The following is a 16,719-nucleotide window of genomic DNA, read 5'->3' on the forward strand; positions in this document are numbered from 1 at the left end:
TTTTTTTTTTTGTCATTGCTGATGTTATTAAGCAATATGGGGTTTTCTAAGATATAATAATAAGTCTAGATTTTAGGAAACCTTCCAGATACAGGATAAAGAATACCCTGGACCATTTAGCTTATGTTCTTAGCCACCCGTGGAATGTGAGAGTAATAAACTTGCAAACCAAAAGAATAAAAAAATGTTTTTAAGTTTCCAAAGCAGAGAGATCCTTCTGGTCTATATGTTGAAATGAGAGAGAAACAGGCAGTTAGCTGCTTGGTGAATGATGGGACATGAAAGGGAGTTAAGAATCCAGCATGCCTGGGACCCAGCCCACCAACCAACATAACAGCGGCCTGAGACCAGGAACATTAAATTTAGCAAACACCCAGAAGACCTTGCTAGCAGTAGTCAAAAAGGACAGGAGACTTGGGTTAAAACTCAAGTTCTACACTTACCGGTTGTTATATAACCTCTCTGAGCCTCAACCTCCTTGTCTGTAAAATGAGGCTTATAATGTTACCTACCTCAGAGCGTTGTTGTGAGAGTAAAACAAACTAGGTAGTGCTGGGGCACCGTGAGTGCTCAATAAAGCAGTTATTCTTCTTTTTAAATTTTATTTTATTGAAGTATAGTTGATTTATATTTTAAATATAAAATACATTCAATATTTTATTGAAGTATAGTTGTGTTTATTTCTGCTGTACAACAAAGTGATTCATATATATATATATATATATATATATACATATTCTTTTCCATTACAGTTTATCACAGGATATTGAATACAGTTCCCTGTGCTCTACAGTAGGACCTTGTTGTTGATCCAGTCTATATATACTGGTTTGCATCTGCTCACCCAGTCTCCCAATCCATCCCTCCCCCTTGGCAACCACAAGTCTGTTCTCTATGTCTGTGAAAAGCAGTTATTCTTGACAACAGAACACCCTTGTTTGGAAACTGGACATTTGCCATTGAGGTCAGGCCAGCAAAAGGTGTGAGAGTATCTTCCAGCAGGAGGGCCGCTGGGAAGGGGTTGTTCACACCCCACTTGCTATCACAGGGGGCATCACAGCTGGTCGCCACAGTCCCTCCTGCAGCGTCCACTGCATAGCAATGTCCCCGAGACCTTTGCCATCTTCTCTAACCCTCTCAACCCATTCTTAAGCCAGCTTAGCTAATTTAACTTCCCTTCCTGCCATCTTTGCAGCCAGGTGCAATCACGTTGTTTGAGCTTTGTTCGGTTTTGGAGTCAAAGTTATTTTGAACCAAAATAACGAGAAGAGAAAGAAGGGTCGGGAGGAGATGGTACCCTTGGTTTAGGCTTCAATTACCACGTTGAGGCTTTCATTTCAAAACCTTTCTTTGGAGTGTTTGTCTATGCTTATTACGCAGTCTTCACAGAGATCCAGTTATTGGAAGGAAGTTTTTGAGCTTTGACCAAAAGAATTTGGCTTTGGGGTGGAGCCTTTACCTGTGGTTGGAGAGAATCAACCATGTCGGCTGATGGTTAAGATCGGGTGTCTGGAGGTGACAACCCTCCAGTTGCAGGGGATCAAAGAGATGGACACGGCCTCAGGGGTTGTCTGGCCCAATCTCCCACTAAACAAAAAAGGCTTTTCTCCAGAATTCTTGACAGAGGGGAATTCACATTCTCTCAAAGGTGGGGTTTGCTACTGCACAGAGGAGCTTTCTCCAATTAAAAAGCAATTCAGGGCACAGGGAAATTTAAGGGGGTGAGAAAATTGTTCTAGATCTTGATTGTAGTGGTATTTATACAACTGTAGGTTTTGTGAAAACTCACAGGACTATACAATAGAAAAGGAGAATTTTGCTGTAGTTAATTAAACCTTAATTTTTTTAATGGGAAAAAAACGAGCAATTAGATACCTGGACATTAGGTCACATTGTTAAAGAGGGAAGGAGAGAGTAGGAGGGAGGAAAGAAAAGCAATCTAGTCCTTCTGTTGAGCTACAATATGTGGTCAAGGGAGCAAGGACTTGGTCTTCTTACTTCCTGTCATTTCAGTGTCTGGACAGTGACTGCCACCTAGAAAGCCTGTGATAAGTATTTACTGAATTGCTGACTTTCCTGAGTCACTCTGTAAGCAGATAGAGACAAGTGCACTCACTTCTCCACACACCAGCCCACCAGATATTTGAAGATGCTCTCCTTCCTCGTTCTTCTTCTCTGGGCTGAACTTACCATCTCCGTTCTTTGACTCTTTGTCTCCTGATGTTATATTCCTTTCCCTCCCCACCCGGCGCCTCTTCTTGAGGAAGCATAGGCTTTACCACTCCCTACATGAATGGCCCAGTGCTAGAAACGCAGCCCCCGAGGGGGTCTGGCCCAGGAGGCGTACGATGGGTGCTCGCTTCTGTAGATGGTGTTAATAGACACCAACCCTTATCCCCTTCCATACTGAGAGCCTGGTAACTGGATCGTGAAGGATTTCTTACCAGTAGTCTTCTAAGAATGGAGCTCCTAAAAGTAGGGAGGTTAGCAGTCCAAGAGATCGGGTGGCAGCAAATCCGTCCTCATAAATGTCTTAACTGAAATGAGGCCAGGCCCTGCCACCACTAGTTTGAAACAGCAGTGGTGCTGTTTATAAATCTTTCGGGGTAGTACTGTATTACACATCCTGATTCTTCACTGTGAGTCATAGGAAGTTAGAAATTCTGAAAATTAAACTTGTAGGTGCCTTGAAAAATCTAGATTTTTTTTTCCTGGCCATGCCAGCGAGAGATATATAAATAGATAGAGAGAGAGAGCAGTAGTTCTCAACCTGGGTTGTTTTTGTCCTCGCAGAGGACATTTGGCAATGTCTGAAGAAATTTTTGGTTGCCACATGGGACGGAGGGAGGGTGTGTGCTACTGGCATCTAGTGGGTGGAAGCTAGAGATACTGCTAAAGACCCTAAAATGCACAGGACACCCGTCTCCACACACACACAGAAATGATCCAGCCCAAGGTGTCAATAGTGCTGAGGCTGTGAAACCGATATGGAAATAATAATAATAATTAAAAAATCAATGTCTAAAGTACTCATTATTTTGAAGGTTTAAAATTTTTAATATTTTGACATTTAATTAAATGTAAATATATAACTAGAAAACATAAAGAAGTTTGTTCAGAGAATCACAGAGCTGAAAGGGCCCCTACATTACCACTGATTCCAAGCAAGATCTGATCTAAATGAATTCAGACAGATGGGTGTCTGCAGACTTATAGTGAGGACTGTCAACTAAAGCTAGAAGCAAGACTCACACAACTTGATCCCAGCATTCACACAAAAGACATTGTCTCGTATTTTAAATTTCAGCCCCAGCTTCTTCAGATGTGTTTGTCTTCAGATGACCTCTGAGATGAAACGGTATTTCAGTCTGGGCTAGTCCATCCTTTTGAATCAAGGGTGTGATGAAAATGTGCTTAGGGAGGAGAGAGATCTCATTACAGATGATTGAGATTGGGTATTTTGGTACACAGGACTGTTTATTTCCATCAATTTTCTAGTGACACTGCAATCTGGTTTAACCGGGAGCTGTTGAGAGCTTGTGTAGCCCAATATGGCCACATTTGCTGAAGCAGGGAGATTGAAGCAACATATGTCAAGTTGTGATATAGGACAATCCACTTGAAAAGATTTTAATTATAGGGCCTATTTCGGGAGGGTAACTGTGCTTTTTGTGAGGTATATTTTGGGATCCACTAACCCAGCTTCAAGGCCAGTAATATCTTCCCAGAAAGCGTGTGATTGTGTGCTTGTGGACATAAATATTTTCTTACCAAAAGCTTTGGTATTTGGTATTTTCCTTTGACTTTACTCCCCTTCATTTTTCTTTTTCTGATAATCTTTCCTCTTGCAAAAAGGCTATGAAAATGAGTTCTGAAAGCTGGAAGAAGAGAAGCATAAAAGATCTCATTTAGATGGCCGAGCCCGGAGATTCAGGGACGTTACATGATCAGTCTGCTGTTTTTAGGACGGATAGAATCTGGAGCAATGTGCCAAAGGTAATAGTAAGCAGAGTCGAGGGAAACTATAAAAACACCATGTTGGGGCAGCATTTCTTAACGTAAAGATCTGTAGCAAAACTACACGTTTATAGCTGCTGGTTTCCAGCACCCCCTCGCCAGCCCATGGGTAATTCCCCTGAGCTAGTTTCAGCGCTCTTCGCCTAATGACCTGGAGTGCGTATCTGCTTTCGCTTTTGTTCTTCAAGGTTTGTGCCTGTGCCCTGCTCTGCCTCTGGTGCGTCAGGTGGATCCCTGGGGGAGTGGGGAGCGGGGGCTTCCTGCCTAGCCCTCCAGGCGGCTCCCACACACTAACCTATGTGAACCGAGGCTCCATTCTCCCCTTGGTCAGGGCATACAGGTCGCATGCAGCCTCCCTGCCCAGCCTCTCAGATTCCCTTCCGTGAAAGCCACTGAAAGCTGTAAAGAACAGAGCAGTACGACACGTTGAAAGTCAGCTCTGTGCATGCTGGCCCTGCTCGGGCGTGCGTAAGAACAGAAGCACCACATTCTATAGCCTTGTGCTCTTGGTCTTTGAAGTAATTCGCACAATCGTTTATCTCTTGCTCATGAAGAGCAGTGTTCTTCTCTTTCCAGGTTAGTTTTGGTGCCATCCTAAACCAGGTTCTTTGAAGCTGCTTTGAGGCTGCCCTCCTGCTTGTCTGCTCCAAGAGCCCACGTACTTAGAATTCACTCTCAAATGCACACTGTTGTGTGGTTTTTCCCCGCAGCAACACGTAAACCAGAATTTCCCGCTTGTGGAAGGGAAATGTTTTCAGAATAAGTAGCTGTCGTGTATTTTAGTACATGACTGGAGAGCTGGCCCTGTGTAATACCTCCCACCTGCCATCCAGGTGGTGGGACCCACCCACCCCCCCAGCCCTGCCCATAACTGACAGGCTGCCCATGTGAATGCATGTTATGATACCATTTGTATAACCAGCTTAGGTTCGTAAGAAGCTGCTGCACACTTGCCCCTCCCAAGCCACCTCTTAGGTGGTGGAGCAGGTGTTATGCTCAGATACACTCCGAGACTCAGAGAGTTTAGCCTGTGTCTCAGGCAGGGGGCGTTTGGGAGTGTGGGCATGTTTGTTGTCCTGCCCTCAAAGAGTAAGTCACTGTTGGCATGTTGGAGACGGGGTGGGGCAGGGATGGTAAATGTCCTGCCGTGTCTGGGACAGCCCTGCCCGGTGAAGAACTGTCCCTGGCACGGCATTCATCGCACTTTTACTCAGAAGCACTGCTCTGAGGTTGCATGGCTGCTATGCAACAGAGCCGGGCTCATACCCACTCCCTCTGAATCCAGGATCTTTATGTCCCTCTCCACATTAAAGGCATCACAGAAAATCCCCACTTCTTTGGGAGTGCTCACTGAAGTACAATTGAACTCAGAATGGCTGTTCCTCAGATTGTGCCATTACTGCTGTACACACCAGAGCTCAGGTGTGGCACACTCCAGGGGAAACAGCCTCTCTGAGACCTCAGTGGCCCAGCCCACGAGCACCCTGTTCCTGCCGTTCCTCTATCAACGCCCAGTGCAGGTGGAGACAGAGAGTGCTATCTTTGGAAGAGATCAAAGAGGATGCTCCACCCAAAGCCTTTGATCCAATCTTACTGGCTTACAAACCATCCAGAGGGGCAATTAGGTATCAATCTCAGGAGTTTTTGATAAGATATCTTAGGCTTCATATCTACCTGGTACACTTCTACAGCCTGTTGGAGCTTTGTTTAAAGTTTGGTTTTGATGTCAGCCAACAAAGAAGCCAGACAGTGGCTACATCAGTTTGAATGAGCATACATGAAATTTATTAAAGTGGTAAAAATAAAACCATGTTGAATGAAAAGGCACACAGTGAAGCTGACCTGAATATAAAGGTTGAAGGGATTATGAAAAGAGGAGGAAGCGACAGTATCTGATCTTTTCTCTTTTTTTCTTTTCTGTTTTTTTCCCCCCTTTTTCCTTTTCCAGTTTCTATCTCAATTTTTTACTTTGAAAATTTTCAAACCTACTGGTTTGAGAGAATGATAAGACAAATACCAATTGTTCTAAATTTGCCACATTTGCCTTTTTTATTCCCTCTTCCAGTTACATATACGTAACATATATGTAATATACAATATATATTATATATAGTATACATTATAGAAATTTTTGCTACACCATTTGGAAGTTGCAAACACCTTGACACTTTAAATAGTTCACCATGTATATTCTAAATCTAAGGGCTTTCTTCTATGTAACTACAATACTATTAGCTAGTAAGAAATTTAACAATAATTCCATAATATTACCTAATATCCAGTCCATATTCAAACTTTCCCAGTTGTCCCTGTGTGGTTGTGGTATAAAATGACTTACCTTCTGGGCTTGTCTGTTTCTTCACAGTGTTTTTTAACTTGCTCCCCACTTCCTAAAAATTGTTAGATCTATAGGCTTGTGATTAGATGCAGGTTAAGCCTCTTTCGTTAAGAATACTTCATAGGTAGTATTGCATGCTTGATATTACATCACATCAGCAGGCAGATGATGTCACCTTGTCCCACCATCCACAGTGCTAAGTTTGATCTCACAGATCAGGTGGTAACCAGACCTCACCAGTGTCCAGATACACTTTGAGTCAGTAAGGCATCTATGGGCTGGTACCTGGGTCCTTCGTCAACATGCTGTCCCCCACCCACCTTCAGTCCAGTGCTTTGAGTATCGATGAATAATCCTCACCTACAGCAGTTATTACACTGGGATAGTGTCTGATATTTTTCACACTTTGCTTTCACTCCCTCAGTTCTTATAGTGAATGATCTAGGGCTTCGTATTTTTCAGTGATGATTTTTAAGCCACTTCCTTGGTAGTCAGCTATCTTTTGCTGTGATAATAGATTATGCTAAACATTTTTTTTTTTTTTTTTTTTTTGCGGTACGCGGGCCTCTCACTGTTGTGGCCTCTCCCGTTGTGGAGCACAGGCTCCGGATGCGCAGGCTCAGCGGCCATGCCGCTCCACGGCATGTGGTATCCTCCTGGACCAGGGCACGAACCCGTGTCCCCTCCATCAGCAGGCGGACTCTCAACCACTGCGCCACCAGGGAAGCCCCTATGCTAAACATTTTTATTTCTCACCTTCAGAATAAGAAGGAGTAACTTTAGCAGAGCATTTACTACATACCAGGACCACACTGACTCCTTACCTATGGAACTCCTTTCACTTTCTTCTCTCACAACAGCTCAGAGTAGCAAGCGAAGTGACTTGCTCTGGGTCACCCAGCTCCCACTGTGGAGCCAACATCAAGCAGATCTGTCAGGCTTAGAGCCAGGGTTTTCCACCCATCCGTGTTCCCTCCGACCTCCAACCCTGACTGTTTCACCCACCCTACAGTTCTTGCCTTAGATGAATGCCTGCCTGCCTGGTGGGTCCATAAACAGGGAAAGTCAGTGAGGGCAGGGCTGTGCAGCTGGAGAAACACAAGCCATCCACACCTAAAAGGGGCAGGTGCTCCTGGGTCTCTGACAGATGTGGGCCCAGCACCACCAGAGATCTCGATCTGTGTGTTAACCATTCCAACTTTTTAATGTTGGCAGCTAATTAATATATTCTGATACTTTTCAGCCAAGTTGCCAATTTTCAGCACCAGCACCGCTGCCGACTGAGGCTGCCTTGAGTCAGTCATGGCTTTGCTTAGAAATGGAATTCATTGTTTGTCTATTTGCTTATTTGTGTTTAACACCCTCTTTTAAACAGATATTAATATTCTTGAGATGTGATACTGTTTTGACTTGGGGGGGTGTCTGAGTTTTGAAGAGGGAAAGTTGGGCTTCATGGAAGTATTCTTTAATTGATACATTCTTATAAAACCTTCATTTTATGGGATTTTTTTTTTCACTGAGTCAACACAGTTTATTACTGAACTGCACTTTCACTTTCAAACAGACTATTTCAAAGAGCTGGAACAAGTGTGAGGTGGGAGTTGGGGGAGGGACAGGTGCCCCTCAGGAGCCAGGACCCCCGGCTGGCTTCCCCGGGCCAGGGCAGGGGAGGGAGCATCAGGCCAGTCAGTGTCCAGGTGCCAGCTCTCCACGTGCACATGCACAGCAAGCCAGCAGCTCCTCACTCATAAACACAGGCATGCTTAACAAAAATGGGATTTCTTAACTAGCACAGTAGTAGATGTTTTGTCTGTAGCTTTGAAGGAAGGCAAATACATTTTGCTCTGAATATTATCCTTAGAATTTTTCTTTTTCAAATTGTTCTCTGAGTCCTTGCAGGGCGATGAAGTTTTTGTGTTTCACCCACCTTGCACTCTGTGTTCTCTGTGTATATTTAACTGTGTAAACGAGTCCCAGAAGAACCTGTAAACTTGTTCCCGTGAGAAGAACCGAAGCAGAACTGACAGATAAATAGCAGCGCTTCTCGGGATGGGCCTCAGTTGTTGTAGTGCTGGCTGAGGGAGAAGACCTACTAGGTAAATTCAAATTGTTTTTAGCAGAATTATTCTTAAATTGGGAGTGATGGGGAATGATTGCAGCTAAAGACCTTCTGTGGTCTTACTTCATCTTGCAGGAATTTAGTCCTGCCCTCCCATTTTACAGATTAACGACCTGAGGCACAGAGAGATTGAGTCATACCCAGGTCAGACCTAGTTAGCCTGGGTCCCTTGTGATTGCACCTCACGTTTCCTAAAGCTAAAATTTTCGGTCAACAGGTAGTAACCATAACGCTTCACCCTGTGTATCATCTCATTATCCACAATGATTGTTTCCATCCAAACCCTCTGTGACCCAGGTTCCCACCACCAGTAATATTTAACAGGTGAAGAAATAAAGGTCCAAATCAGTGTTGTTCAAACATAGAGATAGAAGGCACGGAACATGTATAATTATAATTTTCTAGTAGCCATGTTAAAAGAAAGTAAAAAGAAACAGATGGAATTAATTTTGATAGTGTACTTTAACCTAATATATATCTAAAATATTATCATATCGCCATGCAATCAATATTAAAAATTATTGGAATTTTTTTGTACCAAGTCTTTGAAATCTCAGTGTGTACTTTACACTTAACAGCACATCTCAGCTTAGCCATATTTCAAGTATCCAGTATGGCTAGTTTCTCCCAGTATTGAGCAGCATGGCAGTCTGGTGGCCCAAGGCCATACCCAGCTAGATTCTTTAAATGAAATCTCTTGAGAAAAACTTCATCAGCTTTCTTATTCTTCCCACAGACTGAGGCCACACATTTCTGTCCTCTTTGTGTCACTTTTTCCCCAGCTAACTCTAATTACAGGGAGATGCTTGGTTTGGCCATAACCACAAGCTCAGCAGTTTTCTACCAGTCCTGGCAGCTGGTGAGACCAACATACTCTGCCTCGTAAATGACAGTGGGAAGCATTCTTCCAAATTTCTCCACAGCAGTTTCCATGATTTCCTTTCTCTTAGGAATAACTCAGTGGCCTTTTGCAAAGCCAAGGTGATTTTTAAAATGCATCCTTTCTTAAAGACCCATTCTAATCAATGGAGTCTTAAAATACATGCTACCAAGTAGTCTCCCTAGGACCTCAGCAGAACAAGCAGGGATTATACATTTTTTTATCTGTTTTTATTCCAAGTATACCTCTATTTTGATTCATAATAGTTTGCTCTTTTCTTTTTTAACTAATCAAATGCTTCCCCAATATATCAGTCCCATTTTGAGCATTATTTACAATGACACTGAGAGCATTATTCACGATAAAACATTAGTAAAGATCAGATTCCATTCCCACTAAATGTGAAGTCCCTGGACATTACTTGAAGTATCATACTGTAATACAATCCCAGAAACAAAAATGACAGAAGAATGGTGACAGGCTCCTGGAGTTTGTTATGATGGACTTCACCCAAATAGAAACCCTGATTTGTAAGAATTGAAATCTGAATAGGAAAAAGATTGTCCCCTATTCTTAATTAGAGGCCAGACCTCCACATCCTCCAAAATTCTCAGTTAAATATAGAGAAGATAATACCTTTTTTGTTATCCTGTGGCCTTGTCCGGTAATTGAAGGATGACACCATAAAACCAGATAAATGCATTTCCCCTAATTCCCTGCAGTGCTGTCGTCTTTAGATTTTGACTTGGTTATCGATCTCTCCTATTCACAGACCCCCCTGAAATCTGTCATTTAAAACACTTTAGGTGTAAGGTTTCATTTGGAATCAGAACAATATGTTGTAAGGGCTGTTTTCTTCTCTCGTCGGACTACTTTCCTGTAGTAATGCTCACTTAGACCCCCAAACCACGGTCCTCTTATTCACTCTGATTTGAAGGCATTTTTATTTCTTTGAGTGGATATCTCATGTTCATTTCAGAATGTCACTTAGTAGCTATATTTCTGCTAAATAACCAGAAATTATAGTTGACTCTATCCACGTGGCTGAGAACCTAGGCTTTGCTTCCAAGTATGGTGCTGAGTAGAAATCTTGTGGTTTCATCTTCAATATTAACAGTTGACTGAGAGTGATGGTTGGGCCTGAATATGAGGAAATCTAGAATGCAGTGGCAGACCATCATCTACTGCAGGGATTCTTTGGGGTTTCTTTAAGATTTTTTTTTTGATGTGGACCATTTTTAAAGTCTTTATTGAATTTGTTACAATATTGCTTCTGTTTTATGTTTTGGTTTTTTGGCTGCGAGGCATGTGGAAATCTTTGCTCCCAGACTAGGGATCAAACCCGCACCCCCTGCATTGGAAGGTGAAGTCTTAACCACTGGACCACCAGGGAAGTCCCTACTGAAGGGATTCTTGACCTGGGGGTTTTATCAGAATCATCTGAGGAGCTGTTAAGAATCCTGGTGGCCAGGCCCCATTGTCAGAGGCCCTGAGCACTGGACCCAGGCAAGTCGGTAAGAGCCACCTCCTCTTACTCAATTGCATCCACCTGTGAAAACTTAGGGAGAAATTTACTATATGAAAATTATGCCTCAATAAACTTATTATCCTGAAATATATGCATACATTGAAATTTTTGACACCCACCACGGAGAATATTTTGACTGTCAAGTGCTCTGGGGTCTGAAGATAAAGCTCGCAGTTGAAACAGTGATTCACTCACTCAGTAAACATTTAAAGAGCAGTTGTAGACACATTGTTCCTGCCCTGAGAAAACAGAGGTACACTGAGACACAATACATGCCCCTAAAGGTCTTATTTTATGGATGAGACCAATATCCAACAATTGCGATGCAGCAGTGTAAAGGGTAATGAGTGTGTCTACAGAGGAAAAAGAGAGAAGGACACCCCCAACAAACACATACACACATGTGCACACACACACATGCACGCACACATTCCCATTCCTATGCCACTTGTCTTCTTAAAGGTGGAAGCGGGTAGGCAGTGTGGGAAGATTTCACAGAGAGGTCGCAGAACATGAGTGCTGAAGCATGAGCAAAGAAGTGAAGAATATTCTGCCTGTTTTGCAAAGGAATGGCTCTCAAAATTTGGTTCTAAAGTAAAAGAAGGTCTTTATGACATCATTTTTTTAAGGTGATTTCAACAGCCTTTGATGTGATTCAGTTCGTTTATCCCGATCTATCTAGTCCCAGCCCAAGTCACAATGTCTGACATGCAGTAGGTATGCAGCATAGTAAGTGTGCTGAGTTGAATTGATGCTTCCAGTAGTTTTGCCTTTACCTTGACAAACTTAAGACACAGTGGGATCCTAGGGAAGTTAATGATACCAGTATATAATTTTCAAAATAGCACCCAAGTTACCTCTCTAAATATTACTTCCAAAATACTAAAAAATTTTGCCCTTAAAGGAGAGCACGTTTAAGAGGAGCAGTAGTTCCTGCTGGTACATGTCATGGTATGATTTGCTTTTTACATTTTGGGAGCATTAACTCGTCTTTCTAACCCAATTTTTACCCTCTCTCTCATTCTTAAATATATCTGAGGTTTTGGAAGAGCAACCGGGCCAAAATATCAAATGATCATGGCATTCTTTACTTAGTCTGTCATTGATGTAGACACAGAAAACAGCATTGTGTTTTCTTGGATATTGAATACTCTTTCAGGATTTGGGGGACAGCGTGTATTTGAGAGTAGCTGTTGACACTGCATTGAAAAAAATATAGCCGGTGCTGGGATGTCTGCTCACCCCGGGCAACTGTTCTCCCTGCACATTTCTGCAGCTTCTATGACAGTTACCACCTTTGATTACTTTGATGCTGCAGAACATAACAGGGAGATTTGTGACTTGACCCTTTGCCTGTGGTGTAACATGGAAGGGCGAGATCCAGCTCACATACTGCTTTGTTTGGAAGGCAGTATTTCTAGATTGTTAGTCTGCCTGCTTCCCAAGCCTAGAAGCAATTGTGCATTCCAGGCCCTGTTCGATTAAATAACCAGTTCTGGTTAGAAAGAAAGTAGATGATGCTGTGGGAGCTGGGCCTGGGGTTTAAAATGGCAGGATGCACAGGGCTCTCGCCCGGGTGTGTGATTAAATCTGAGCTCCATGGCTGACCAGCTGTGGAGCCTTGAGCAGGTCACTACACCTCTGTGAACTTCACGTTCTCATTTCCACAATGGCGGTGGAGGATTAAAGGAGATAAGAAACATGATGCTAACACAATGCCTGGCGCTAATACATGCTCCGTGTCAGGTCTGGTTACTTTGCCCTTGTTAACATGTATATCAATCTTGTCATTCTCCTGTTTAAAAGCTTCTCAAGTCTCCCCTTACTCTCTGAGAAAGGCCTAAACATTTTAACCCAGCATTCAAGGCCTTTTACGATCTGTCTGACCCACCTTTATGCCACATCCAGCTCTTACACTTCATCCTATAGCAAAACCAAACCATCTCTGTGCCCTCAGTGGGCCTCAGGCACTCACTCTCTTCCTCTTGGGATGCCCTCCTCCCACCTCTTAGGTCTAAATCTAATCTGCTGCAAGGCTCATCTTTTTTTTTTCTTTTTTTTTTTATTGAAGTATAGTTGATTTACAATGTTGTGTCAATCTCTGCTGTACAGCAGTGACTCAGTTATATACATATAGACATTCTTTTTTTATATTCTTTTCCATTATGGTTTACCCCAGGAGACTGGATATAGTTCCTGGTGCTGTACAGTAGGACCTTGTTGTTTATCCATTCTAAATTTAATAGTTTGGGTCTAGGCAAGGCTCATCTTAAATGACACTGCTTCCTAGTCCCTCAGGCTGGAAAATTCACCTTTGTCCAACCCTGTCTTTCTCATCACAGGCGCTCACAGAGGCCTCTTCCTCTAGTGAGGCCTCTCTTCTTTTTCACAAGCCCTGCAAACAGCCACCTTCTTCTCTGTGCACACACATCCCTCGTGTCTCAGACTCTTATAAAGACACCAGTTCCATTGGCCTAGGGCCCCACCTTTATGACCTCATTTAACCTTAATTACCTCTGTAAAAGCTCTGTCTCCAAATACAGTCATATTGGGGGTTAGAGCTTCAACATATGAATTTTGAAGGGACAGAATTCAGTTAGTAATACGTGGGTATAAAAGTCCTGCCGGATCCTCCGAGGGAGGAGTGTGCGTGCGTGCGTGCGTGCGTGTGTGTGTGTGTGTGTGTGTGTGTGTGTGTGTGTGTGCAGGTCCCCTCTGCTAATAGCTTTCTTCTTCTCTGCCCTCATGCAGAGCACCACAGAGCGGCAGCCGCTGTATTGTTTCCCTGGGTCTATGGGCCTGGCCAGCCCAGTATAGCTGCTCCCCTGCCATCCCACCCCTCTAAGAGCCTGCTTCCGCTCCACCGAGGGCTCCCAGAGACCCGCACTGCCTCATGCGGAGGTTCCATCACAGCCCCCTCCTGGCCACCAGATGCCAGCCACAGGGAAAAAGATAGAATGAGCCCCAACAGGAAAGGGAAGGAATTAGGGGACTGGAACAGAAGGATGACTCTTTTGTTTTAAAGGAAAGAAGTGAAGCCTTTCCTTTTACTTCTCTGTTAAACATTGTCCATGGGGTTTTTTCCCTCCACATTTCTCCAGGTCCACGATTCTGAAAGCCACTGAGGAACACCTTAGATCTACAAGTTTAGACAGCCGATAAGCGATGCGGGGAGAATGCGGTCTAATTGGGTCCTTCGTTAACCCACCCCTGACTTACAGAGGGAGGCTGTTTGGTTACAAATAGTTTCTATTCTGCTAAATCAGAGGCTCCTCATGCTGTCATCTGCCTGCAGATTAGCTGGAGGCACAAGCTCTGCATTATGCAAAGTATTTATTCTCACAATTAATATGCTGGGAGGTGTGGTTTCACACTTACAGTACAAAGGTTCTCACCCAGTAGTGAAACAGTCACCTGGGGAGCGTGTACAAAGTACCAAGCCCGCATCCTTCCTCATCTCCCCCCGCCCCCGCACCCCGTGAGAGTGTGAGTGAGAGGACCAGGCCTCCCTAACCCTGCACTGGGAACCGCAGTGGCATCGCTTCTTACCTTACTACTTTCTCAGAGGTTTCTTACTATATTTTTCAAATATAGGATTCCCTTTTTTTTTCCTTGACAAAATCCAGTGACCAGTTCATTTTTTATTGTTTTAGACGGAAAACTTCAAATGTATAGAAAGTAGACAGTGTTGCATAGTGGACCCCCATGATCACCCAGGTCCAATGGTTATCCATATTCTGCTAGTCTTTTTTCATCAGTACCTGGATTATTATTATTTTCTGACTAATTCAGTTTTATTTCATAGATAAGAGAAAGCGTACTCTCTGAACTAAAAATTGGTTGCATGTCCTTACAAGTGTTCCCCCACCTTTTTTGCATTTACTCCTCACAGCACCCCCAGGCATTGTTACCCACATTTTATAACTGTGGAAACCAAAGCTCTCAGAAATCACATACTCGCCCAGTCCCTCAGCTAGTAAGCGCTCAAACAGGGTTCACTCCCAGAGGTGTCTGAGAAGTATGCTTTTCCCCCTAAGCTGCACCTTAGAAGAATAAGGACCATAAAAAAATGTGTAGGTCCAAGTTTCCCAGTATGGATAGATGGATAGCGGTATGATAAAGCAAATACTGTATAATGTTAATATCAGAAGCTAGGTGGTATTTGGATGTTCGTTGTAAAATTATTAACACTTTGTGTTTGAAGTTTTTCACACTAAAATGTTGGGGTGGGGGGTGGAATTTCAGCAGAAGCAAGCTGTCTTTCTCATCAAGCAGGGCACAAAACACACAAGCTAGTTTCAGATACCTTTTCTATTGATATCTGTTCCAAAAAGACAGATTTGAGTCTTGGTCGAATTTTAATTTTAAAAATAGCAAGCCAGTGATAGAAATTACCTGGAGAGGTACCTAATCGATGACCACTGGTGACGTCTTAGAGAACTCAGAAAACCAGATGCAGAAGCAAAGACTCTGGGGCCGGCCTCTCAACTGTGAGCTGACATGATGATGGACAATTCTCTTTTCCAGTTCCAGTCGCTTAGGTGGGATTCCGTCATTTACCCACAGGAACATTTTGCATACATACGTCCTTCATGTTGATGCTGTTCCTTAGCACAGAAGGACATACTCAATTTTTTTATACTACATCGAAAACACAGCCACCCACACCGTGCCAGCGTGTGATGCAGGCCTTGCTTTGATGGGGAGCTGGCCAGGAACTGCTGAGCAGTCCCTGCTCTGTTGGGAATGATGGCTGGAGGCAGATATACCCCGTTCAGGGATTCCCGAGGGTATTTTGTTGCTGAAGGCACAAGGAGGCGCTGGGTGTGCAGCCAGCAGCCCCTCTCCCACTCCTGCAGAGAGCCCTGTGGGTCTCAGCAGCCCAGGCTGGGCTGCCACTGGCATTACCCAACCTGCCCATTAGCGCTCGAGGCCAAGTGCTCCGGGCCCAGGGAAAGCTCCGCCCTTTTGCTTTTCCCTGCTATGGAGGAGGGGGCTGCTTAGGGATATAAAAGCTACCTGTCCAGAATCTTCCAGGGTCCTCACACATTGCAAAACTATGATCACACCAGGGAACCAAGATGTGTCCAATAGCAACCTCCAGGTGAATCCTGGGACCCATGTGGCTCACTGATGTTCATACCATTATACCCTTCTCTTTTGACTATACTCTGAGCAGAATTTAAAGCCCTCAAGAGGTACCTGTCTCCTGAGTTAACTACTCCATCAGCTTCCTTCATCCTGAAGTGTCTAGACAGTGCAGGCTACAAGGAAGAGCAGGCTTTGTAATTAGACCTGGACGTGAATCCCAACTTTCCACCATTATTGGCTGCGAGACTTGGAGAAAGTTGCTTAACCTCTTTGAGCTCGGCTCATAGGACTATTGTAAGGTTTGAACTCCGATAACAAGTATGTGAAGTCACCTAGCATGGTCTTGGGCTCACAGCAAGCGCCACTAAGCACTGGTTTCTCTTTGCGCTCTTCTGTGTGATACATTGTGGGTATGAGATGAGGGCTCACAGCCCTGCCGCTCGCTGCCTGTGCGAACACATCTCGTCTCTTTCCATCTGTGCCTTCGTCGTCTAAAAATGGACTGCCTGTTCTCCAAGATACTGGGTTTTTTAAGTATACTACCTACTTGCCTCTTAGGATGCTACGTCAGATTGTGGGGCACAGGAAGGTCCTGAGCATGCAGCCCAGAAAGGGTAAAGGCTGGGGGCAGACTGGAGCCTGTGGGGTTGGTTAATCAGGTAGGGAAGGCAGGGGAGAAATGATCAAAATGAGTCTAGAATCAAAAGGTTGGCATTTCTAAAAACTGAGACTGCCACTTGGGAGGG

The 16,719-nt window shown here is 43.9% G+C and overlaps 1 protein-coding gene across 4 annotated transcripts in view; it reads left to right on the forward strand.

Moving 5' to 3' along the window:
* Positions 1-16,719, forward strand: part of FYN (FYN proto-oncogene, Src family tyrosine kinase) — a 209,662-nt gene that overhangs the window by 92,391 nt on the left and 100,552 nt on the right. The gene's annotated exons all lie outside the window — the stretch shown is intronic.

Source organism: Pseudorca crassidens, chromosome 13, assembly GCF_039906515.1.
Source record: "Pseudorca crassidens isolate mPseCra1 chromosome 13, mPseCra1.hap1, whole genome shotgun sequence".
Lineage (NCBI taxonomy): Eukaryota > Metazoa > Chordata > Mammalia > Artiodactyla > Delphinidae > Pseudorca > Pseudorca crassidens.